Genomic DNA, 27,595 nt, shown 5'->3' with positions numbered 1-27,595 from the left:
TCACTGAAGCAGGCCTCTGGGGAGATCACGTGACCGGACCAGAATGCACTCAGAATAGGTAATTATAGACATCTTTCCTTTACAGGGTAGTTAGAATAGGACGATTTCCCCATCCACATTAAGTGAGTGTGTGGATGGAAGATTAGTTATTTTTTTCATTCAACTCACTGGTTAAACAAAAAAATCACTCATGTATGGGATGGCTTACAAGCCCAGTGGTTCCAGGATCTTCCTCTTACCTCTGGCCCTGCTCTCCAGGTCTTGTCCTGTGTTGCCATCTACTTCCTTTGTCACGGGGAGCCAGATTTCTCTTCCTGCTTCTTGCAAGTGTCCCACCAGGTAAGGAGCTCCAGATCTCACACATGCACAGACCGAGATCTGGTGCTGTGTCTGTTTCTATATTGTTCTATGAACGAAAGATAGAAGTGCTTGATGTCACGTGTGGCAGCAGTCATTACTTCTTTCCTCCATTCATAGAAGAATACGAAACCAGACCTGGAGCCATATCTTTGTCTGCACATGTCCGAGATCTGGCACTGCCTCTGTTTACTTCCCCCAAAGCTAAATACCTTGTAGGACATGTGATACCGGTATCCCAGAAGGCAACGGGTAGAGAGTGACATGTCATTCTCATCTAGGCCAGAATGGAGGTGGGGGATGGATCAAATCGAATAACAGAGTCCAACCCCAAACATCTACAGAGGGGGAGGGCAAAAAGTGCAAAGGAATTCAATGGAAGTGGATATAAAGCAGCATATAAAGCAGCATGGAGCTGTGTGGGGAATTACCTGCATATCTGGATTTGACAGATGTGCAGGGGTGGCATGAATGCACAGTGTCTCTGCTTGGGGCTGTATACCCGTTTTTGCATGTCCTGCTCCGATCCCCCTGTCCTCCCGTTCTCCTTCGATCCCCCTCCATGTGCTCCTCCTGTCCCCCCTGTCCTCCTTCATTCCCCCTCCGTGTGCTCCTCTGGTTCCCCTCACCTCCATCCTCCTCCGCCCCCCTGTCCCAGATCTTTCAGGATGGAGAGCAGAGGAAGGAGCCAAGAAATCTGTAATTTACCAGCTCCTTCCTTTTCTGAAGGAGACAGAGGCTCCTCTCCATTCATAAACTGAAGCATCGTAAACACAGTTATGAATGGACAGTGATCACTGATTCTGTCCATTCATAACTGTGTTTACGATGCTTCAGTTTATGAATGGAGAGGAGCCTCTGTCTCCTCTCCATTCATCTTCAGTGCAGCTTAGGCTGCAGAGAAAGGGACATAGGGACTGGGGAATCTCTATCCTCAGTCCCTTTCCCTGTCTCAAAGGGGAGAAGTCAGGGTTTAGACTCCTGACATCTCACCAAAGCCCCCCTAATTCAACAGGGTTGAATAAAAAATTAAGATAAAAAAATGGAACATTGTAATAAATAAATATTTTAAAGTAAAATTATAAAAATAATAAAAAATGAAATAATAATAAGAAAGACACTGACTGTCCACTCAACCCCCCCCCCCAAAAAAAGAAAGCTATATATATATATATATATATATATATATATATATATATATATATATATACGCACAAATTATAAAATATAATAAAAAATAAAATTGTAGAAAAATAACTAAATAAATAAAAATTACTGACACAGTCCACGCCTCATCAGTGCCACCTGTCAGTGCCCAACAGTGCATCATATTAGTGCCACTGTCACATGACATTAAAAAAAAAGTATCGGTAATTGGTATCGGCAAGCAACCCTAACTAATATGTCTGCCCGCAGTTCCACACTGCTCCAGGCACATAAGCAAATAGTTTTTGTGCACTGTACGGGTCTTTGCGTACATGTGAATGAGCTCTTATTCTTTACACCAGAACTTCAGCTTTGCATAGACACCGCCATCTCAAAATATTCATGTTTTACAGTAATGTTAGAAGACAGGAAGTATTTCGGCTGCCATTGATAACCTTCCTTCTAAAATTGCTGGTTGCCTGCCTACCATGCTGATCCAGTGGCCTCATACACACTATGAGAAAATCGGATGAACGATCAGCGATTTTCCTCGATGTTTCACAGCAAGTCGGAACCGAGGATAGAAATAATGTACGAAAATTCTCGTACGACAGAGGCTTTTTTTTTAGTTATTTGTTGTTTCTGATAATGCGCAGTCTTTAGTATCTGATAATTCTTATACGAAAATCATAGGAAAATTGTACATATTAAATGTAAATGTAAAAATGTAAATTGTTTGTTCTGTTCCCATATGAGTAAAATTTGGGTGTTTGTCCTCATTTGAAGGACGGAATCGGTTGTCGAAAGTTGTGTACACACTATCAGAAAATCGTACGATCGTTCGTAAAAATGTTCGCCCAATTTTCTTTCAGTGTGTACGGGACATTACTTTCTGAGTCACCACTGACCTGGAACTAATATTCAAGTTAGAAGTGACTAGATTTTGACTTCACACATTCTGACTTGTTTGTTCTGGGGAAGTGATCCAAAGCCAGAGATAGCCAGGCATGTGGCATTTCAATAGCCAGTCAGCAATTTTTCTTTAGACTGGCTTTACTCCTTTGCATGAAAACCCACATTTTATACAGCAGAACTAAAAACACCTGCACTATAGAGCACCGAACAGATGTGAATACTGTGTGCTTTGTGCAAAACTGCTCTGCCAAAAATAGCGCCGGTGTTTTTTTGCGTGCGATGAAAGGTGCTGCCAGCCTATTCAGAGTAAATAGGCTGCTCTAATGAAGCACATAAATTCATACAGTAATTTTAATGCACACAAAGGTGTGAGGAGCCCCTAGAGCTATTTTTCAGTTGTCAGAATGTTAGGTGTAGAGCACGCAACACACAGTTCAGAAAAAAAGTGAATAATTATGACCAATTAGTCTTATGCCAGTTGTGATTATAAACATGTTCTTGCCCAAAAGTGTATAGACAGTATATATACAGTGGGGAAAATAATTATTTGATCCCCTGGAGATTGTTTAAGTTTGCCAACTTACAAAGAAATGAAGGGTGTATAATTTTTATCCTAGGCGTATTTTAAATGATAGAGACAGAACATCAACCAAAAAATGCAGAAAAAAACACATGACAGAAGTAGAGCTGCACGATTAATAGTTAAGAATCGTTATCGCGATTTTTTCCCTGTTGCAATCTTGACAAAGTATTTCCCGATTCTTTCTATGCAGAGAATTCTCTCTGCTCTGCTAGAGCCGACAGCCATCAAAAGAAAGGAAAAAAAAAAAAAGGGGCAATCTGCCAAGAATCACAACATTCTTTAGCAGTGGAACCTAAGTATAAACATTGTAACAATTTGTCCTTTAGATCAAAGGAATACACTTTGGTGTGTAAATGAGGGAAGTTAAACCACTTAAACACTAAACCTTAAATAGTGGTTAGACTACACACCATGCTACAGGAAGCACACAAGACAGAGGAACTCCCGAGCTCTTTGAGTGAAGCGGGGGTGGTGGTGATTCCTCGTACCGCCCTATCTTGTTGATAAATGTTGACGCAAAACTGCTGGCCAAAGTTCTGGCCACCAGATTGGACACGGTTATACTGGCACTAGTGCACCCGGACCAAACGGGGTTCATGCCAGGGAGGGGCACGGACATCAATATTAGGAGACTCTTTGCACACATGGCCAGAGCCCGTCCGGAGTCGACGGGAGTGGTGGCCTCACTCGACGCAGATAAAGCGTTTGACTCGGTCGGTTGGGGCTACCACTGGGGGGTCCTTTCCAGGTTTGGATTTGGCCCTAAATTCACGACATAGCTGCGGAATACGCACAAATGGCTGTCTCTTGGACAGTTTTCCCTTGAAGCGAGGCACGAGCCCTTGGCCATAGTCTTATGTGCAGAGGATACCTTACCGTTTGTGTGGGCGGAGAGACCACCCAGAGTGGCGAAACGCATATTGTACCTACCTCTCTCTGCAGGAGGACTAGCGATGCCCAACTTCCTCATATACTACTGGGCGGTGGTGGTTCTCCCAGCCCAGACAAAATCCAGCAGTGAGACTGGAGGCGGCTATACTGGGGTCCATTGAGCAACCTCGCATTTAGGGGGCTCAAGGCTCCACACGACCTGACAGTGCCTATGAAAACTTAGGGTTTGGAAAGAGGCCAGAGCAGTTTATCGCAAGCCAAACTGCGAATCCCCACATACTCCATTATGGGGCAACCCCACAGTACCCCATTTGAAAGATATCCCGGACCCATCATTCTGGGCTGGGCGGGGGATAACCACCCTAAAACACGTTATAAAAGACGGGAAACTTATGCCCTTCACGGAACTGAGGCAAACTTTTTCCCTTCCCAATACCTCGGAATTTAGGTTCTGGCAGCTGAGACATGCCATGAGGGCTCAGTTCCCGGAGGCACTGACACTCGAATCTGAATCCATTGAGCACCTGTTCGTTTCCAGTGTAATGGGAAAACCCCTTTCTACCCTCTATCTGTACCTGACGGTAGCCTATGACACTAAACCCACGCACACATTCAACAAATGGAGGGAGGACATCCCGGCCTTGGGAGAAGACGAATGGGAGGACTGTATATAAACCTTAATCCCCTCTATTATAGCGGCCAAAGATAGATTTATCCAGTTGAAGTTTATTCACAGGGCATACTACACCCCACATAGGATGGCAAGCATATACCTGAACTTAGACCCTTCATGCCCCAGATGCAACACAGCAGTAGGTACATTCTGGCACATGGTGTGGGCATGCCCTAAAATCCAAACCTACTGGGAACAGCTGGGAAACTGAGCGAACTGCTGGGGACTTTGGTGCCAAGGGAACCAATGGTGCTCCTGCTGAGTTACTTAGGGGAGGTTGAGGGGGACAGATATGCTAAACTCTGCGTTACTTCCTCACTATTCTATGCCAGGATGGAGATAATGATCCATTGGAAGTCAGCCGAACCCTCCCAAATTGAAATCCTGGCAAAAGGCAGTTGATTTAGTACTCCCCTTGTACAGGCTCACCTACGAGAACAGGCAATGTCCGGCTAAATTTGACAAGGTGTGGCCGCCCGGGTGGATGCGAGTGGGTGAGGAGCCGGAGAGGTGGGGGACCAAATGATTGATTCCCCCCCTTTCCGGATGGGGGGCATCGCCGCCCACCCCCGCCTTTCCCACCGCATGGCACCTGACCACACCAAATAAAAATTATTTTAATATACAGGCTAGGCAGCTGATGCCCCCCCCTCCCCCAGGGGAGAGAGATCGTATACCCTAAGGTAGTCATGGACCGGATCTAGATGAGAGTATACTTGGGAATTGTCACTGGTTGAGGAATGGTAGAAATTATATTTTGTATTGATTTGTAAGATGCTAAATATGGATATTTTAAACTGATACTGTAACTAAGCAAGATCTAAATGTCGAAAACTGACTGTATTGTAATAAAAAAGTTTTCTGTTAAAAAAACAACAAAAAAACACTAAACCTTTCCTGATATTTGTCGGTTTCAAGTTAAAATCTTTTTTTTTTTGCTAGAATATTACTTAGAACCCCCAAACATTTTATAGAGAATAAAATGGTGGTTGTTGCAATATTTTATGTCACACTGTATTTGCGCAGCAGTCGTTCAAATGCAATTTTTTGGGAAAAAATTACACTTTAATGAATTTAAAAAAAAAAACTAACCAGTAAAGTTAGCCCAATTTTTTTGTATAATGTGAAAGATTTTACGCCGTGAGAATCGTGATCTTTTTATTCTAAGCAAAAAAATTGTGATTCTCATTTTGGCCAGAATCGTGCAGCTCTAGACAGAAGTGTTATAAATTGAGTCGCAATTCAGTGAGTAAAATAAGTATTTGATCCCCAAGCAAAACATGACTTAGTACTTGGTGGAGAAACCCTTGTTGGCAAGCACAGAGGTAAGACGTTTCTTGTAGTTGGTTACCAGGTTTGCACACACCTCAGGAGGGATTTTGGTCCACTCTTCTGTACAGATCTTCTCTAAATCCTTAAGGTTTCTTGGCTGTTGCTAGAAACATGATGCTTTGGGGCTGTTTCCCTGCTAAAGGTACAGCCGACTTTGCCACATTGAGGAGCCAATGGACGGGGCTATGTGTTGTAAAATCTTGGATGAGAACCTTCTTCCCTCAGCTAGAACACTGAAAATAGGTCTTCCAGCATGACAATGACCCAAAACATACCGCCAAGGCAACAAAGGAGTGGCTCAAGAAGAAGCACATTAAGGTCATGAAGTGGTGTACCCAGTCTCCAGACCGTAATCCTATAGAAAACTAATGAGGGAGCTGAAACTTCGAGTTGCCAAGCGACAGCCAAGAAACCTTAAAGGGTAGCTCCATTTTCGTGGGGAAAAAATAGCAAGTAAAGAAAAAATAATATAGCATGTACAATTGCGATACAAGACATATTGTAATTGAATGTTATTAAAAATTACCTTTCCTTTTCAGTCTGCAGCCACTATAATTTTCTATAAGTGCAATGCAATGGGGCTACATGGAGTTGTTCTGTACACAGAATGTGCACTGACCACTCCCCAGAAACATCATTTCCTGCTTGTGTGATTGGCTCACCATTTTCCCCCCGATGTCTGCCTAAGATAAAAGTCTGATTTCAGGCATCCCCTGCAACAAAAAAAATGTCATTTTCGGTGAGATATTTGCAAAAGGAACACGTCTAAAGGGATGTAGGTCCAGCAGATTTTCTCATTAGTGCTCTGCAGCTGCCACAGCTGAATGATAATTATGAAACCACTCCCATTAGACCCACTCAGCACAGAGGCACAGACAAACATTGATTTCTTCAAATAACAAAAGGTAGGAATCTGCAACAAAGGTTGTTATAATCCTTGCAATGTACATAGATCACCCAGAGGGGAATGTTTTTTTCTCAACAAAAGTGGAGTTACGCTTTAAGGATTTAGAAAAGATCTGTAAAGAGGTATGGACCAACATTCCTCCTGAGATGTGTGCGAACCTAGTCACCAACTACAAGAAACGCCTTACCTCTGTGCTTGCCAACAAGGGTTTTTCCACCAAGTACTAAGTCGTGTTTTGTTTGGGGATCAAATACTTATTTTACTCACTGAACTGCGACTCAATTTATAACATTTGTATCATGTGTTTTTTCTGAATTTTTGGTTGATATTCTGTCTCTATCATATAAAATTCACCTATGATAAAAATTTTGGACCCTTCATTTCTTTGTAAGTGGGCAAACTTACAAAATCTGCAGGGGATCCAATCCAATTATTTTTTATATATATATTTTTTATATATTTATATTATTTTCCCCAATGTATGCATATATATACAGTATCCCACAAAAGTGAGTACACCCCTCACATTTTTGTAACTATTTTATTATATCTTTTCATGTGACAACACTGAAGAAATTACACTTTGCTAAAATGTAAAGTAGTGAGTGTACAGCTTGTATAACAGTGTAAATTTGCTGTCCCCTCAAAATCACTCAACACACAGCCATTAATGTCTAAACCGCTGGCAACAAAAGTGAGTACAACCCAAAGTGAAAATGTCCAAATTAGGCCCAAAGTTTCAATATTTTGTGTGGCCACCATTCATTTCCAACACTGCCTTAACCCTCTTGGGCAGAGCTTCACAGGTTGCCACTGGAGTTCTCTTCCACTCCTCCATGACGACATCACGGAGCTGGTGGATGTTAGAGACCTTGCGCTCCTCCACCTTCCGTCAGAGGATGCCCCACAGATGCTCAATAGGGTTTAGGTCTGGAGACATACTTGGCCAGTCCATCACCTTTACCCTCAGCTTCTTTAGCAAGACAGTGGTCGTCTTGGAGGTGTGTTTGGGGTCTTTATGATGTTGGAATACTGCCCTGCGGCCTAGTCTCCGAAGGGAGGGGATAATGCTCTGCTTCAGTATGTAACAGTACATGTTTGCATTCATGGTTCCCTCAATGAACTGTAGCTCCCCAGTGCCTGCAGCACTCATGCAGCCCCAGACCATGATACTCCCACCACCATGCTTGACTGTTGGCAAGACACACTTGTCTTTGCACTCCTCACCTGGTTCCCACCACACACACTTGACACCATCTGAACAAAATAAGTTTATCTTGGTCTCATCAGACCACAGGACATGGTTCCAGTAATCCATGTCCTTAGTTTGCTTGTCTTCAGCAAACTGTTTGCGGGTTTTCTTGTGCATCATCTTTAGAAGAAGCTTCTTTCTGGGATGATAGCCAATTTGATGCAATGTGTGGAGTATGGTCTGAGCACTGACAGGCTGACCCCCCAACCCTTCAACCTCTGTAGCAATGCTGGCAGCACTCATACATCTATTTCCCAAAGACAACCTCTGGAAATGACGCTGAGCACATGCACTCAACTTCTTTGGTTGACCATGGCAAGGCCTGTTCTGAGTGGAACCTGTCCTGTTAATCCGCTGTATGGTCTTGGCCATCGTGCTGCAGCTCAGTTTCAGGGTCTTTGCAAACTTCTCATAGCCTAGGCCATCTTTATGTAGAGCAACAATTCTTTTTTTCAGATCCTCAGAGAGTTCTTTGCCATGAAGTGCCATGTTTCACTTCCATTGACCAGTATGAGAGGGTAAGAGCAATAACACAAAATTTAACACACCTGCTCCCCATTCACACCTGAGACCTTGTAACACTAACGAGTCAAATGACATCGGGGAGGGAAAATGGCTAATTGGGCCCAATTTGGACATTTTCACTTAGGGGTGTACTCACTTTTGTTGCCAGCGGTTTAGACATTAATGGCTGTGTGTTGAGTTATTTTGAGGGGACAGCAAATTTACACTGTTATACAGGCTGTACACTTACTACTTTACATTGTAGCAAAGTGTCATTTCTTCAGTGTTGTCACATGAAAAGAAATAATAAAATATTTACAAAAATGAGGGAATATGAATATATATATATGAAAAATGTGTGGGTGTATTTACTGTATATACATGTTGGCAATAATGCTGAGTAAGTCTTTTTTGTAACTTGTTTCCAGATAATGAGGGAGAGACATTGAAATAAGCCTAAGATTATCATCAGAGTGTATGTTCACCTGTTTACCCTTATTTTTATAGCTGAAGGGTGATACTATGTTACCTATGGTAATACGCCAGACAAAGAATCTTGTTGACTTAAAAGATTTATTTCTACTAACTAACTCAATTAATTATTAGAACCCAGGTTTCATCCAGTGGGAAATAATTTTGATCTTTTATTGGTTTTGGCTATATTATTATAATAGTATACTAAATATTACACTACTAAACTAAATACTAGTAATTACTTGTATTATTTTGTGATGGATTGTGGGGTTATTTAAGGCATTTTATGGGTTTGGCTTCTTTGCTATTTGTAATAAAATATTGTAAGTAATCTTTTGTTGAAATTTTGTTGTGGAGCCCTATATGAGTAATACATTCAATTGGCATTCAGTGTGATCCTGTGACTCTGATAACTGCTGTTTTCAGGCAGTCAAGCAAGGAAAAAGCTGTTGATTTTAGAAATCACTAGAGAAAGATTGGAGATATAAAGGCTCAGCATGGCACCTGTTCAGAGAACTGACATTTTTGTAATCGTTAATCCTAAGTCTCCCATAGCACATCATTAATAGACAGCCCTTATATAGCTTGCAGTTAATCATTTGTCATCTAATTTATTATTTCTACATATATATATATATATATATATATATATATATATATATATATATATATATATATGTATATTTATATATACAGTGCATCCAGAAAGTATTCACAGCGCTTCACTTTTTCCACATTTTGTTATATTACAACCTTATTCCAAAATGGATTAAATTAATTATTTTCCTCAAAATTCTACAAACAATACCCCATAATGACATTGTGAAAAAAGTTTGTTTAAAAATATTTGCAAATTTATTAAAAATGAAAAAGGAAAAAAATCACATGTACATAAGTATTCACAGCCTTTGCCATGACACTCAAAATGAGCTCAGTTGCATCCTGTTTCCACTGATCATCCTTGAGATGTTTCTACAACTTGATTGAAGTTCATCTGTGGTAAATTCAGTTGATTGGACATGATTTGGAAAGGCACACACCTGTCCCACAGTTAACAGTGCATGTCAGAGCACAAACCAAGCAATGAAGTCCAAGGGTTTGTCTATAGAGAAAAATGTCTGCAGCATTGAAGGTCCCAATGAGCACAGTGACCTCCATCATCGTAAAGGGAAGAAGTTTGGAACCACCAGGACTCTTCCTTGAGTGGGTCGCCTGGCCAAATTGAGTGATCGAGGAAGAAGGGCCTTAGTCAGGGAGGTGATAAGGAACCAGATGGTCACTCTGACAGAGTTTCAGCATTTCCCTTTGGTGAGAAGCGAACCTTCCAGAAGCCAATCATCTCTGCAGCACTCCACCAATCAGGCCTGTATGGTAGAGTGGCCAGACAGAAGCCACTCCTCAGTAAAGAGCACGTGACAGCCTGCCTGGAGTTTGCCAAAAGGCACCTGAAGGACTCTCAAACCATGAGAAACCTAATTCTCTGTTTCGAAGAAACAAAGATTGAACTCTTTTGCCTGAATGGCAAGCATCATGTCTGGAGGAAACCAGGCTTTACACATCACCTGGCCAATACCATCCCTACAGTGAAGCATGGTGGTGGCAGCATCATGATGTGGGAATGTTTTTCAGTGGCAGGAACTGGGAGACAAATCAGGATCGAGGGAAAGATGAATGCAGCAATGTACAGAGACATCCTTGATGAAAAACCTGCTCCAGAGCGCTCTGGACCTCAGACTGGGGTGAAGGTTCATCTTCCAACAGGACAACGACCCTAAGCACACAGCCAAGATAACAAAGAAGTGGCTACGGGACAACTCTGTGAATGTCCTTTAGTGGTCCAGCCAGAGCTCAGACTTGAACCCGATTGAACATTTCTGGCGAGATCTGAAAGTGGCTATGCACCGATGCTCCCCATCCAACCTGATGGAGCTTGAGAAGTCCTGCAAAGAAGAATGGGAGAAACTGCCCAAAAATAGGTGTGCCAAGCTTGTAGCATCATACTCAAAAAGACTTGAGGCTGTAATTGGTGCCAAAAGTGCTTCAACAAAGTATTGAGCAAAGGCTGTGAATACTTGTGTAGATGGTTTTTTTTTTTCGTTCTTCATTTTCAATAAATTTGCAAAGATTTCAAACAAACTTCTTTCACCATGTCATTATGGAGTATTGTTTGTAGAAATTTGAGGAAAATAATGAATTTAATCCATTTTGGAATAAGGCTGTAACATAACAAAATGTGGAAAAAGTGAAGTGCTGTGAATACTTTCCGGATGCACTATATATATATATATATATATATATATATATATATATATATATATATATATATATTAACAGTATTTTAACAAATTCATTTTCTGTATATGTATATTTACATTTACATTATTCAGTGCTTTGTTGCAGTGTGATTGGAAAGAAAATGAAGTATCAGCAGTACAATATTATTAAATATTTTTTTTTAAGTTTTAAAAATGTGATGGTTAAAGTGTATCTAAAGACAAAACAAAAAAAAAATAGTTTTGGATAGTAGGTGGAAGGGCTAGAACCCTTTGCTGTCTATGTTCCTTCTACAGATGTTTACCTCTTCTGTTTGTCCTGGTGGCCATTGTCAACTACAAAGAAGGATAGGAAATCGAAAATTTTGAGTTGTCACTGGTAGAAGAATACAGGGAAGATATTCCAATGGGGCACTTTTTTTTGCAATGGCAACACTTTCTATGCTTTTTGCCAGCCCCTGTCACCCACCCACTCACACACACACAAATGGTTAAAAAAAAATAAAAAAAATTATAAATACATTTTTGCCCTGCCACCCCCTAAAAAATAAATAAAAATTAGCCTCTGGTCTTCAGCACACTCAGGAGGCTCAGGAGATTGCACTACAGCCCTTTGATACTTCCAGGAAAGGTGGGAGGAAGAACAGCTTGTTTACAAGGTATCATTTGTCACAAAATTGATGCATGCTCTACATCAGTAGTCGGCAATTCGTCGATCGAGATCGACCCGCCGACCGCATGTGGGTAACGGGTAGATAGTCAACACATCTCTGCCCTGCCGACCTTGCATCTCTGCGCCAGACTTCCATTCAGCCTCCTCCACTGTACTTATCACTCCTCGCAGCGAGCACAGAAGAAATCGTCAGGCAGCACAGCTCAAAACAATGGATGGGAGCTGGCCAAGTTAACTTTTCAAGTTAACCGGCAGGTAATTGGTTGCTAGGCGGTCTAGCAACCAATCACCAGCTTGTTAGTATGGAAAGTTACCAGCCACTGCCCTGCTGCCATTGTCACCTGCCCTACTGCCACTGCCTTACTGCCACTATTACTTGTCCTACTATCACCAGCCACTGCCTTACTGCCACTGTCACCTGCTCTACTGTCACCAGCCACTGCCCAGCTGCCACTGTCACCTGCTCTACTACCACCAGCCACTGCCTTACTGCCACTGTTACCTTCCCTACTGCCACCAGCCACTGCCCTGCTGCCACTGTCACCTGTCCTACTGCCACCAGCCACTGCCTTACTGCCACTGTCACCTGCCTTACTGCAACTGTCACCTTCCCTACTACCACCAGCCACTGCCCTACTGGCACTGTCACTTGCCCTACTGCCAACAGCCACTGCCCTGCTGCCACTGTCACCTGCCCTACTGCCACCAGCCACTGCCCTGCTGCCACTCTCACCTGTCACCAGCCACTGCCTTGCTGCCACTGCCACCTGCCCTACTGCCACCAGCCACTGACCTGATGCCACTGTCACCTGCCCTACTGACACCAGCCACTGCCACCTGCCCTACTGACACCAGCCACTGCCCTACTGACAACAGCCACTGCCCTACTGTCACTGTCACCTGCCTTACTGACACCAGCCACTGCCCTACTGACAACAGCCACTGCCCTACTGTCACTGTCACCTGCCCTACTGACACCAGCCACTGACCTGATGCCACTGTCACCTGCCCTACTGACACCAGCCACTGCCACCTGCCCTACTGACACCAGCCACTGCCCTACTGACAACAGCCACTGCCCTACTGTCACTGTCACCTGCCTTACTGACACCAGCCACTGCCCTACTGACAACAGCCACTGCCCTACTGTCACTGTCACCTGCCCTACTGACACCAGCCACTGTCCAGCTGCCACTGTCACCTGCCCTACTGACACCAGCCACTGCCCTACTGACACCATCCACTGCCCTACTGACACCAGTCACTGTCACCTGCTCTACTGTCACCAGCAACTGCCCTACTGCCACCAGCTACTGCCCTACTGCCACTGTCACCTGCCGTACTGACACCAGCCACTGCCCTACTGACACCGTCCACTGCCCTACTGTCACTGTCAACCTCCCGTTCCCCTGCTCTCCATGGGTCATCACGGCGGCGGCGGCGGCCTCCCATTCCCCTGCTCTCCATGGGTAATCACGGCGCCGGCGGCCTCCCATTCCCCTGCTCTCCATGGGTCATCACGGTGCCAGCGGCCTCCCATTCCCCTGCTCTCCATGGGTCATCACGGTGCCGGCGGCCTCCCATTCTCCTGCTCTCCATGGGTCATCACGGCGCCGGCGGCCTCCCATTCCCCTGCTCTCCATGGGTCATCACGGCGCCGGCGGCCTCCCGTTCCCCTGCTCTCCATGGGTCATCACGGTGCCGGCGGCCTCCCATTCCCCAGCTCTCCATGGGTCATCACGGCGCCAGCGGCCTCCCATTCCCCTGCTCTCCATGGGTCATCACGGCGCCGGCGGCCTCCCGTTCCCCTGCTCTCCATGGGTCATCACGGTGCCGGCGGCCTCCCATTCCCCTGCTCTCCATGGGTCATCACGACGCCGGCGGCCTCCCATTCCCCTGCTCTCCATGGGTCATCATGGCGGCGGCGGCCTCCAGTTCCCCTGCTCTGCATGGGTCATCACGGTGCCGGCGGCCTCCCATTCCCCTGCTCTCTATGTGTCATCACGGCAGCTTCCCGTTCCTCTGCTCTCCATGGGTCATCACAGTGGCGGCGGCTTCTGTTTCCTCCCTGCCCCTTGGCGCCCAATCGGGAGTCTTTTCTTTTCGGCCAATCGGAAAACAGGTCTCACACTCGCTTCTGATTGGCCGGAATGAGGATCAGTATTTCAATGAATGAATATTCGCTGTTGTAACACCTGGGTGGGCTCATGGCGCAATGCTCTGCGCCACGAGCCCACCCTATTTTGAAGCCTATTAGAGCCTATGACTCTAATCAGGTGCTTCAAAAAACACCTGTGCATAAATCTATCTATTATACATATAGGGGGTTGCATGGATAGAGGGGGCAGTGCCCGGGCACCCCTAATGAACGGGCCGCCACTGATGTGGACATAAAGATCTGCTCATAGCAGCTTAGTAAAAGTGCCCATCCAAAGGTTACATGGTTGAAATCCAGCGTTCTTCACAAGCTTTCAAGGTCTATGTAGCTTAATATATGGTTTTGTTAAACAAAATAGGCCTTGTCGACAATGTAAGGGAGATTCTACTCACCAACGAAAATCTAAAGAGCAGGCAGTCTCCTTACTTTGATCTGTGTTCTGTAAAACATGTAAAATTGCAGCATAAAGAGTCCTCTTGTAGGGATGTTGTAGAGGCTCTTCCGATATCTATATATTCTTTTTATCAAAACGACTTCACTGTGTGTTACATCTGTCTGGATAAAGCATTATGCGGCCAGACTATATAAGGCCCTCTGTGTTGCTGGACCACAGAAGGCTCACACACTTTCATGTGACTGTAGTTATGTCCCTAGTTAATGACATATCTGTAGGCATCAATTTGTGAATTTTCCAAACGTGTGGCTTTGGCTGTTATAATTTCCTTCCCACGCTATGAATGAAAGTTATAGATTAGAGTTAGACACTAGAGTACAATACCACCACCACCCCCAGGCTCTACAGTGGACCAAAGGCCATATACTGCATCCTAAACTATCACCATCTGACGCTAAGAAAGCTGACAAGGACTGACATCTTTTAGACACTGGTCACTAAGGTTGGCAGAATGATCAAAATGAAAGGGGATACATTTCCATATTTTGCTTTTGAATGTGGAAAATCAGTTCTATGCAAGACATAAAATGAGATGAGACTATTGTTGAAAAATGTACAAATCAAAATATCTTCAGTGGGGAATTAATAATTAATAGAAATCTGTATTAAAAAGATATTTTCAATTTGAGTGGAATCCCATCTGCTGTTGTCACATCCTGGTACGAGCACAGCTTCTTACAACTGTTGGTTTTGCTAAGGATAAGAAGAAATGCAGTTATCAATTTCATATACAGTACATCTCCACACACCAGTGAAATGGTGGTCAACTTTCTTGATCCGAGAGGTCTCAAGTGCGACCCCTGAGGCAACAACAGTAAAATCAGTCTGTATATGCAGTAAAGCATGCTTGTTATATTCACTGTGGAACCTAAGGGGTTAATCATCTGCATTGTGTAAAAAAGGCTGTTTGAACCTGTCTTCTCTGATCCTCCCAGAGATAGGACAGAGCCTTGGGGGCAAGCTGTACACACTCAGTTTGGTGTGTATTGCTAGAGAGTTTTTTTTTTTTTTTCTTGGGAGGATGCATGTGATCAGCACAGGGCCAATCAGCACTGTCCAGACAGAGGGTCAGGGGTCCTGCAGCCTCATAGGACAATCAGAATGAATGAAAACTCCTCCTACAAGCTTTAAAGTATAACTAAAGGCAAACCTTTTTATTTAGTTTTGGATAGGGTGGAGAGGGATTAGTACATCTGTCAGTTTTTATTCCGTTCTGCGCCCCCCGTTAAGGAGATCCACACTCTCTATTTGTCTTGTTTACCATTTTCATTGAAAGAGAAAGAAAGGCCCCTTTCATACGCGACTTGAAGCAATGCCTGTGTAATCTTGAGGTCTATGGACCTCAAGTCGCATCAAAGTCAGACCAAAGTAGTGCAGAGACTGCTTTGAAGTCGCAGAAACATGAAGTCGCACAGATATGAACGGTACTCATTGAAAATCATGGGGTATGACTTTGCAGTTGCAAGACAGGTCGCACAAGTGTGAAAGGGACCTAAGGCCGCGTACACACGAGCGGACTTTTTGGCAACAAAAGTCCGACGGCCATTCCGGCGGACTTTCGGCAGACTTTTGACGGACTTCCGACGGACTTTTGAACGAACGGACTTGCCTACACACAATCACACCAAAGTCCGACGGATTCATACGCGATGATGTACGACCGGACTAAAATAAGGAAGTTGATAGCCAGTAGCCAATATCTGCCCTAGCGTGGGTTTTCGTCCGTCGGACTAGCATACAGACGAGCGGATTTTTTGACCGGTCTCGAGTCCGTCGGAAAGATTTGAAGCATGTTTCAAATCTAAGGTCCGTCAGATTTTTCGACTGGAAAAGTCCGCTGAAGGTCTGATGAAGGCCACACACGATCAGATTGTCCGCCGGAATCGGTCCGGCGGACCAGTCCGGTCGAAAAGTCCGCTCGTGTGTACGCTGCATAAGACAAATTACCCAAATGTTGGGTTATTCCCAGAAAAGTAATAGAGGGGGAATCTTCCAATGGGTACACTAGCTCTGGTGACCTGGGGGTCCCCAAGGAATTCCCTTGATTTACAGGGATTTCCTCTCACTTCCTGTTTGGCTATGGGACAGGAAATGAAGGGAAATCATCGTAATGGGACACAGATGGTGAAAAAAATCTGACAGGGGTTATAACCCTCCCTTGCTCTATCCAAAAATATATATATTTTTTTGCCTATACGTGATTCTACTTTAACCAGACACTGATAGAAATCACAAGACTGCTCTAACTGCTGATGAGAAAAGGTATATAGAAGTTTATATTTACTAAAACAATTGCATTTCTGTGTACTATGGGAGACCAGATATAGTGAATGCAGGGTCCTGGGTTTAGTAAAACTAACTTTCTTTCCCTGTAACTGGTGCCACCCTGGGCAGAAAAGCTCCAGAAATAGGTCAAAAACCTGATGTGAACCCTTTTCTAACCCTTCCCCCACTCTGTCCAAAAAAAAAAAAAAAATACTAGACTTCTCATTTTTGGGTAAGAATAAAAAAAAAAAAAAAATCATACAGTGTAACTGCATACTAGATATTTAGCTGAAAAGCTGCAAAAAGCAGCATGTTACAATTACATTACATGCATACATACAGAAGCCATGGACTCAGATTAGGACTTTTTTATACCATCGTGCCTGCAGTAACAGATGTGTGTATTGCAGTGCATTGTGATATATTTTTAGATTGCAACCCATTGCTAGAGCACACTATATATGTTGACAGTCCATTCATTATAAATAGTCTTCCTAATGCAACGTGCCTCAATGCAAAAAAAGGTGAATTATGGTATAAATGCTCCCCCACAACATTTTATTTTTTTCTGGTTTAGTTTTTTTGTAAGTCCCACAGTTCGTATTTTGTGTAATTAAGATAATGCGTGCAAAAGATTTGGTTCGAAAAATCAGAAAAAGGGGCAAATCTAAAATGTGACTTTTCCAGTGTTTGTTGATTTCAGCACGTGTTTCCGGTTACCTAGGAGCACCGGTCTGTGATTGGACGCTGTGTGTTGGAAAAGCTCCCTGCTGAATTGATGTATAATTCAAACCTTTGGGGACTTGACAGCTTAAACAATACTCCATCAATCTAGTGGGATGTGTTGGGGCAGAGAGACACTTTGGCAGATGTTAAAGTGTCCTCTTGTTGATTGTGCTGCAGCATATCACCCTTTTAGGAGCTGAAGTCCCAAGGCATCTTTCAATATTAGAGTCAAAACAAAGCACAGGAGCCTCTAGCTGCCAAACCAGTTTGAAAAGCAGCCTATCACATTTCAACAAAACACTTGTTTAGTATACTAGCAGATCACGTTTATGGGAAAGTGACACGGGTACAACTCTCAAGGAAAATCAGACAATGCAGACCATCTTTTTTTGCTTAAAGGTGAAATCCAAGCAAACAGGAGGCAATTTATTTTTTTTATTTTGGATAGAGCAAGGGGATGATAACCCCTGTCAGTTTTTTTTTTTTTTTTAGCCAACTGTGTGCATTTTGGGAGATTTTCCTTCACTTCCTGTCCCATAGCCACAACAGGAAGTGGGAGCAAGTCACTCCAAAGAGATTACTTATGCCCCGTACACACGATCCGAAAATCGGACAACAGATCGTCTGTTTTTTTTATTTTTTTTGCATGCTAGTCGTATATCGAACATGAAGAGCTTACTAAAGTTACGAAAATTCCTCCCTGGTGTCATGTGACTCATTAGTGTTACAAGGTCTCAGGTGTGAATGGGGAGCAGGTTGTTAAATTTGGTGTTATCGCTCTCACTCTTTCATACTGGTCACTGGCAGTTCAACATGGCACCTCATGGCAAAGAACTCTCTCCAAAACGACCCCTGCTTTGCTAAAAATGCTAAGGGTAAAGGTGATTGACTGGCCAAGCATGTCTCCAGACCTAAACACTATTGAGCATCTGTGGAGCATCCTCAAACGGAAGGTGGAGGAGTGCAAGGTCTCTAACATCCTCCAGCTCCATGATGTCGTCATGGAGGAGTGGAAGAGGACTCCATGCCCAAGAGGGTTAAGGCAGTGCTGGAAAATAATGGTGGCCACACAAAATATTGACACTTTGGGCCCAATTTGGACATTTTCACTTAGGGGTGTACTCACTTTTGTTGCCAGCGGTTTAAACATTAATAGCTGTGTGTTGAGTTATTTTGAAGGGACAGCACATTTACACTGTTATACAAGCTGTACACTCACTACTTTACATTGTAGCAAAGTGTCATTTCTTCAGTGTTGTCACATGAAAAGATATAATAAAATATACAAAAATGTGAGGGGTGTACTAACTTTCCTGAGATACTGTACCTCAACTGTTCTTATATTTTATTATGTACAATAAAAATATATTTGTCTCTAAATGAAAATCATACGATCTGGTATCGAATGAGAATAATTTTCGTGCTTGTTCAATTGGATAATATCGGATGAACTGTCAGCTCTGTACTAACGATCCGATTTTCGTACAATTGCTTTCGAAAGGGGTATTTTTCGGATGATTTATGGATCGTGTGTAGGTCACCTGGCTGGCTGTGCTGTAGGCCTGTGTAAGGCCTCATGCCCACAGGTGTACCTATGCACACACCCATGCACGGGTGTTTTTGCATTTACGTGCAGGCAGTCGCATTCATGTCTACAGGGTCACAATGGCTGTATGGACACTCAGTTTGACAGCCATGCAGGTGCATGTTAATCAAATGCACACTGTCTGCATTCCGAAACATGCACCTGCATGGCTGTCAAACTGACATGAATGGGATTGCCTGCGTGTACATGCATGGAACACTTGTGCATCCCGTTGCAGCAACGACGGTCCTTCGCACAGGCCTACGCATAGTTACACCCATGTGAATGAGGCCTAAAGCTGTCCATACACTGATTGCAGTTGAGTAGGTTTAGCAGGGACTGGTCAAATTTTGATCAATGTGTGGCCAGCCTTGTACAAAAGAAATTGATCGTTTGCTCAGTTTATATTGCAGGGACATATTGGAAAATTTTCATTGACTAATGGCTGCTTCCAATCAACTGCAACCTCTGATCAGTGTATTCTGACAGCACTGAGTCCCACTGTCAGAATGTAATGTGGGGGGGGGGGGATTCCTTCATTCTTCTTGTTTGAGTGCATGGAGGAATCTCCATGCACTCAAGAAAAAAAAAAAAAAAAAGACTGCAGCTTAGAAGATTGTACATTCCATTTGTATTCGTTGTCTGTACATTGATTGTCATCCAGACCTATTTTTACGGATTAGTTGCTGGTAGTGTTAAATAATACAAACATTTTTCATTTTTAAATGTATGTGTTTATTTGTGAAGAATCCTTGCTTCCCTTAGAATTTTGTTCTGTCCTGCGGCATTCTCGCTGCTGCAATAACATTGCCATGGTGACCAGCAGGCTAGCCAGCTAATGTTGCAGTATCTCCTGTAGATCACATTTAGGGCTTACTTTCACCAGTGTGCATGGGCGCGAGTGTATGCTGTGTGGGGACGGTGCTATACATTGTTTTTTATGTACTTTTGCATTGAGCCTGTGTTGATGCAGAACAGTTTAGCTGACATAGTGTGAATAAGCCCTTACTGTACTTCCATGCTTAGTCTTTAGTCCCAATGCAAATTCCAAGAACAAATTGCAAAACAATATCTGCGCTTAGACCAACTGGATGCTAAAAGCTGCTAGCACATTTGTTGGTCACAAACAAAGAATACAAACTATAAAGATGCAGCACTTTCTTTTTTAAACCAAAAAGCACAGAAAATGTCCTTTTTGCTTTAAAAGGAGACACTCAGTCCTTAATAGGGTGAATGGGATTAGAGATCCCAAGTTAAAGCTAAAGTGCACAAAAATGTCCCTTTTCTTTAAAGGAAAACACTCAGTCCTTAGTAGGGTGAATGGGAAAAGAGAACCCGAGCTGAACCCGCCACCTCCACCATGAACACTCACTGCCTCTTACTAGAAGCAATTGACCACCCCATTGGTGATTGCTTCTAGTAAGAGGCTGTGAGTTTTCATGGTGGAGGTGGCGGTTTCAACTCGAGATCTCTATTCCTATTCACCAACACACATTGGTGATCTCCACATGGCTCCAATCACGATTCCCCTTCTCAGGTAACCCATCAGGTATATTTCTTTACAGTCTCCAATACTCATGCAGAGGAATTTCAACACTCTATCACCAATCATCAGAGTGCTATATCTCAATAAAGCAGATACAGCCTGTTCATAGTGCAATATGTTACTTAAAAGGTTTATTTAGTGTAAAAAAAGCCACGCACGTGATTGTAGTTAAAAAACAGTATTGCTACTCTCATAGAGAAGTTTCCAACCCGAAAGATGGACGCACTCTGCTCCGTTTCTAATGTTACGAGGATGTCACACGCCAGGCTCTACCTTACCTGTTTCTTCATAAGAAAGACGTCGTCCAATGCAAATGCTAACAGGGATGTACAGAGGGCAGTAACACATAGCAACCAGATGGGGTATGGTTGTATTTCCGGTGTACTATTGAGCTGGGGATGGTGGTAAAATTATATTTTGGGGGAAATACAGCTGCCCAGCTGGGGATGGGAGAAAAGTGTATTTGCAGGGGCAATGCTGAGTTGAGAGGGGAGACACTGTTAAGCGCTTGGGAGTAAACATTGCAAGGATACTACATTGCTGCATCTAGAATGTGGACAGTTATATTATTGTTCTGTTGAGACAAGGATGGGGAACACTGTGGTTTCCAGGTTCAAGGGGCTGCTAAGTTGGGGTGGAGTTTCAGAGACATTCCACAGACTATGTGATCCTGAATGGGAAAATGCAGTAGAGTTAAAGAAGATATAAAGTCCATGTATAGATTGTATGCAATTTCTCAGCTCTATAATAAATTTGCCCATTTGTCTGTATGTGGAGATGGCCATCTCGGCAGAGGACTAGAGCTTTGCTTCCTCATGTCAGAGCTGTTCCCCTATGACTGGTGCCCAGAAAACCAGCGGGGTAATGATCAAGAAGCAGCAGGCAATCACAATAAATGAAGTAGAAGCACAGAGATTCGTGTATTGCAGTGCTCAGATGCAGCTTTCTCTCCAGCAAGCCCTCAGGAGAACAAGTGCAGCATCAACAAATCTTAGGCAGGGCACAGACATATCAAAATTCAGCTGGTTCAGCAGGGACTGACCGAATTTCGCTATGTGCGTGGCCCTCCCTGTTTGACAGAAATCAATCATGAGATCAAATTCTGTTAAATGATCATGTCGGAAAACCTTCATCGTTCAGCGGCTACAGCCACTGATCAGAAATTTTTGTTGTATGGAGAGTCTTGCTGCCAGAATACAATGTTCCAGCAGGGGGATTCCTCCATCCACCGTACTTGTGTAGATGGGGGGAAACTGTTTGTTTTTTTTTTTCTTGACATCCCAAGGAGTTCATTGTTGTTTTTCAGTAGAATTTGTAGACAAGGGGTACTTTTTCAAGCTATAGCTTAGGCACAATTAACATATCTTGAGATTCCCTGTACAATAGCAAATCCTTCCTTTGTTGAGATTTACTATACACTTACTTGGTACAAGGCCCATCACAGGATAAGTAAAGTATGTGTGTTTCCCTGTAGGACAGATCACAGGTCTGTACAATCCCTTCTGACATCACTTTGGCAGTAAGAACATTCTGTACAGCTGTGGGAAATATCAGGTGTTGTGCTGTCTGTAGGATGGCTTATGACTCCCAAGCTAAATGGTTTGTGCATTCATTTGTTACATATCAGATTTACCTGATGGAATTTTAAAACTTGTTCTTATAAATGAAGCATGAGATTTGATCCTAGCAAATGTGTAACACCCTCCTTAGGGCTCCTTCACACGGACGTGTCCGTGGACGGAGCCCGCTCTGCTCAGCAGGGGATCGCTCCATTGATCCCCGCTGTGCAGGCAGATGACAGGTCCGTCTCTGCACATAGTGCAGGGATGGACCTGTCAGAGCGCCGATCTCCCCTATGGGGGATCGAATGAAGAAGGACCATAGAGTCCGTCGTCACCCGATCCGATCCGCAGATGGATGGAAAAGTAGGTTTTTCCTCCATCACACTTTTTCGGATCAGAGCAGGTTGGATGTCAGCGGACATGTCACCGCTGACATCTGACGCTCCATAGAGGTCTATGGAGCATCCGTTCAGGTCCGCCTAAAAAACTGACAGGAGGACCTGAACGGATCGTCCGTGTGAAAGAGGCCTAGGGTGCCTTTTTGCGTCCTTTCTATATACACTCACTGGCCACTTTATTAGGTACATCTGTTCAATTGCGTGTTAACACAAAGTGCTAATCAGCCAATCACATAACAGCAACTCATTGCATTTAGGCGTGTGTGTGCTCAAACTGAGCCTCAGAATGGGAAAGAAAGGGGATTTAAGTGACTTTTAACGTGGCATGGTTATTGGTGATCTACTGGGATTTCCACGCACAACCATCTCCAGGGTTTACATAGAATGGTCTGAAAAAGAGAAAATATCCAGTGAGCGGCAGTTGTATGGAAGAAAATGTAAAAAAGTATAAAAAAATAGAATTGTAATAAAAAATAAAAAAACTCCTGACACAGTCCACGCCTCATCAGTGCCACCTCTCAGTGGTCATCAGTGCTGCATATCAGTGCCACTGTCACATGGCATTAAAAAAAAAAGGATCGAAAAAAAAAAGAAAATCATATCAAACTGTTTTCCTGAACATGACAATGAGTTCACTGTACACCAATGGCCTCCACAATCACCAAATCTCAATCCCATAGAGCACCTTTAGGATGTGGTGGAACGGCAGTTCGCATTATGGATGTGCAGCCAACAAATCTGCAGCAACGGCGTGATGCTATCGTGTCATTATGGACCAAAATCTCTGAGGAATGTTTCCAACATCTTGTTGAATCTAACCCATAAAGAATTAAGGCATTTCTGAAGTCAAAAGGGGGGTCCAGCCCGGTACTAGCAAGGTGTACCTAATAAAGTGGTCAGTGTGTCACACCAATATTGAAAGTAGTTCTACTTTTTGCAAATTCAGGTGCGACTTGCATAGACCTCTATGCATGAAGTCACACATATGTCTTCCAAGTTGCATTAACGTGCGCCTTAGAAATCGTGCCATATCAAGGGAAGTCGCACGATTTCAAAGCCGCATTTGGTGTGATCGAAGACTCACACTTAGGCAGAAAAAAAAAAATTCAGTTTGTTAAACAAGGTATTATATTTTTATTAGTCATGTCATCTGAATATTTCATGTTAATATTTCCTTGAGCTCTGAGAAAGGGGCTATTATCCCTTGAAACATGTTAGCCTTCTTGCATTGTGTCATATGGTCTTCCTCAATGGTTATCCAGGTCCTGGAGGTCCAGGAGACCCTGCTACAGGATTTATTACATGTTCATGTACTTACATCTCTTGTGAGTACAGAGCTGGTGCAAGGATTTTTGACACCCTAGGCAAAACCTAATTTTGCCCCCCCCCCCCCATTGGCTCCACCCCTGAATCCACCCCCCTTGCCCTGCCCATGTATACCCCATATTTTTAATGAAGCTCCCACCAAATGCAGCCCACCACCACCCATCAAATGCAGCCTCACCAGCGCCCATCAAATGCAGCCTCACCAGCGCCCATCAAATGCAGCCTCACCAGCGCCCATCAAATGCAGCCTACCAGCGCCCATCAAATGCAGCCTACCAGTGCCCATCAATGCAGCCTACCAGTGCCTATAAAGGCAGCCTATCAGTGCCCATCAATGTTTACATTAAATGGTGCTAGAGAGAATGCATCAAGTAGGGTACATTGAAAATCAGCCGGTTCAGCAGGAGCTGGCTGAATTTCGCTTTGTGTGTACCTCTGTCTGTTTAACAGTAGCCAGGCTAACAACCGTCTTCTGTCGAACGGTCCTGCTGGAAAACCAGCATTCGATCACTGCTTGCAGGCAATGGCTGCAGTGCTGGTCTGTGTATTCTGGCAGGGGGAGAGTCCTTGCTGTCAGAATACAATACCGCAGTGGGGTAGATTCCTGCATCTAGGGATGCACCAATAACCTTTATTTATCGGTGAGTACAAGTACCGATACTTTTGGTCAAGTACTCGCCGATATTGAGTACCAATAGTTTTTGGCGCGATTTGCATCCATACACAGAATTGTGTGCAGTTTGAACAGGAGTGAGGTGCGATTCCTGTCTGAATGGCATGTGGTTTCCCCACCACTCTTGTGTTAATCCAGGCTTGTGATAGTGATCTCAGAACTGGGTTCACACAGGAGAAGTGCAGAAACCACATGTGATTCGGACAGGAATCTCACTGCATTTCTGTTCAAATGGAATGTGATTCTTTGCAGTGCGATTTGCACCCTTTCATTTTGTATGGATTCAAATCGCACCACAAAGTATTGGTTTCTGTATCGGGAACATTTTCACGAGTACCAGTACTCGTGAAAAGTTCTCGGTATCTGCTCCTGCATCCCTACCTGCATCCACAATTATATTTTTCATTCAATCTGCTGGTGTATAGTGCTGGTGTATACACTACTTTAGCCTGATGCCCCTTTGTGTGTTGTTTTTTTGTTTAGGATCATAGATTTTTCCCACTCTGAAGAGGGTTGCAAAGCAGCGAGTGGACTTTGGGCACCGTATGGATTTGACTTGTCAATAAGCCTTCTTGCTCTCAAGACTTCTTGCCATGCTTTGTTACACTTGAACGCTCACATGGAGTTTCTTTTCATCAATCTGTAATAGTAAGACAGTTTTATTTAAAGAGATACTAAACAAACATTGTTTAATTAATATTATCCCCTCTATGTATATGGATGATGGCATTGTATTTATTTGAATAAAAAAAAAATCTAAGTCCCTTATTTAATAATCTATATACAGCTGTCATGTGACCCAGCTCTTTTCCAGCCTATTTGCAGGAAATATCAGTGGGAGGAGCTTCTAGCCCTCTGCTGCTGGTCAATTAATTAATTAATATTAAATACATGTTACAAATATGTATTTGAACTCTAATCTTTAGTATTTTGAGCAAAAACATGGTGCAGGCTATCTGATGGTATGTTTTATGCCCTTCCAGCCTGTGTTTATTGTTTGTATGTGCTTAGAATTACAGGGAGGTGATGCCTCCACCAATCAACATGTAATATCCCACTCCTATAGTGTTGAGCTGTTTAGTGGACATAGTGGAGGAGGGAGGTAGTAAGTGGACTGCTTTATCCCTTTGAATATGCCCCATGTGTGACTCTATAGACATCTGCGCTGCACAGATAAGAAAAAGAAGGAAAGCGAAACTGAAACTGGAGCATGCTCAGAAGATGTGGCAATGGCTGGTCTACACAATCTCGGGCTGCAGCTGGGCACAGACAAGGAGGAAGGGACAGTGATCAGCAAGATCAGACATTTTTTATTTTTTTTTTTACAGAAAACAAATCCCATAGTGACCGAGCAAGTATGAACAGCGTGTAATATAGCATGTCGTTTTTAATGATGTGCGTTTAATGACATTTTACCAGTCTTTTGCTTTGCCCCAATAACAGTGTCATTGATATACTGTACATGCTTTGTGCAACCTCTTTTATTGATAACAATTTTACATACAAACTAAAGCATAAAAGATTCAAATCATTAATGGGCAGGCTGAATGTACTAAGTCAACTTGTATCGATCAACTTGGGTACAACCAGCCTGCTGGATTAGTTTACGATTATCGCAAGCTGCTGCTATAGCAATAATCACTGTCTTCTCCCGACAGGCACAGCTTCCAACGCCCGCTGGGAGAAGACAATAGTCTGGCAGGGAGGGATTCCCACATCAACACTATCTGTGTTGATGGGGGAATCAAGCAAATTTCCTTCCTGCAACCCATTGTTGCAGGAAAGAAATTTGCTCCGCGTATGGTCGGCCTTAGGGGGGTTCTAACCCCTGCCAGTTTTTTTGCCATCTTTGTCCTGTTGGGGAAATTTCCCTTCACTTTCTGTCCATAGCCAGAACAGAAAAGTGAGAAGAATTCCTCCAAACTGAGGGAATCCTTGGTTGTGACCGGGATCTTCAGAACTAGTGTCACTTTTGGAAGATCCCCCTCTATTCCTGTTCTGGTGCCAACCCAAATTATTGGGATTTTCCTTATGGTGGTAAACAGGAAAATAGAGCAGGTGAATCTGTCTAAGCCCTCATTCACATTGAATGTGGCTTTGAAATCGTGCAGCTTCATCTGAAATCCCACGATTGGAAAGCTGCATGTCAGTGCGACTTCAGGTGCGACTTCGAAGGCATCTGTGCGGCTCCATGCATAGATGTCCACGCAAGTGACTGTGTCACCTGAAATCGGCAAAAGTAGTGCAGGAACTTCTTTTTCAAATCGGTGCGGCACCACAAAGTTGGAGTCACTTTTATAGGCTGGGTTCACACTATTGTGAATTGGAAGCGGGTTTCCCCGCATCCAATTCGCATTACAGGGGAGTGTAACCGGCTCTCAATGGAGCCAGTTCGGGCATCTCAGCAGAAGGGTCTTGTGTGTCTTTGGCTCCATTTCAGATCCGAAAAATTATGACCTAATTCGGACCTGAAACGGTGAACGGGTGACGCACCGTACCCCCTGCTGTGACCTGCACCACACACACAGTGTGAACCCAGCCTTAAAGTGGTTGTAAACCCACTTTGGAAAAAAAAACAAAAAACTAACACCTGCAAGACAAAGGCATAATGAGTTAGTATGCATAGCATACCAGCTGATTATGTAATACTCACCTGAGATCGAAGCCCTCGCTGCGTTGCCCGTACACAGCACCGGCTGGCGACATCACTCCCGGGGGTTACTTCCGGGTATCACGGCTCTGGCGCTGTGATTGGCCGGAGCCCTGATGACGTCAATCCCGCGCATTCGCGTGGTAACGGCACACTCACTGAAACAACAGCACATACGTGCCATTGCTTCAGTTTGTGTCAGTGCCCATGATGTCGGCACATACAAATACAGGGGATATCTCCTAAACTGTGCAGGTTTGGGAGATATCCAG

General features: G+C 43.7%; 1 protein-coding gene across 4 annotated transcripts in view; it reads left to right on the top strand.

Annotated features, from left to right (window-relative positions):
* TIAM2 (TIAM Rac1 associated GEF 2) overlaps window positions 1–27,595 on the top strand; it is a 432,210-nt gene that overhangs the window by 115,075 nt on the left and 289,540 nt on the right. The window contains exon 1 of one of the 4 annotated variants that reach the window (XM_073627925.1): window positions 25,201–25,321. The exons of 2 other annotated variants lie outside the window; for them this stretch is intronic. The gene's annotated coding sequence lies outside the window, so the exon portion shown is untranslated. Of the gene's footprint in view, window positions 1–25,200; window positions 25,322–27,595 lie in introns of those variants that run through there. One more of the 4 variants, XM_073627923.1, reaches the window with a different exon arrangement.

Source organism: Aquarana catesbeiana, linkage group LG04, assembly GCF_042186555.1.
Source record: "Aquarana catesbeiana isolate 2022-GZ linkage group LG04, ASM4218655v1, whole genome shotgun sequence".
Taxonomy (NCBI): Eukaryota; Metazoa; Chordata; class Amphibia; order Anura; family Ranidae; genus Aquarana; species Aquarana catesbeiana.
Note: the sequence above shows the minus strand (reverse complement) of the source record. Positions and strands in the feature narration are given on the sequence as shown.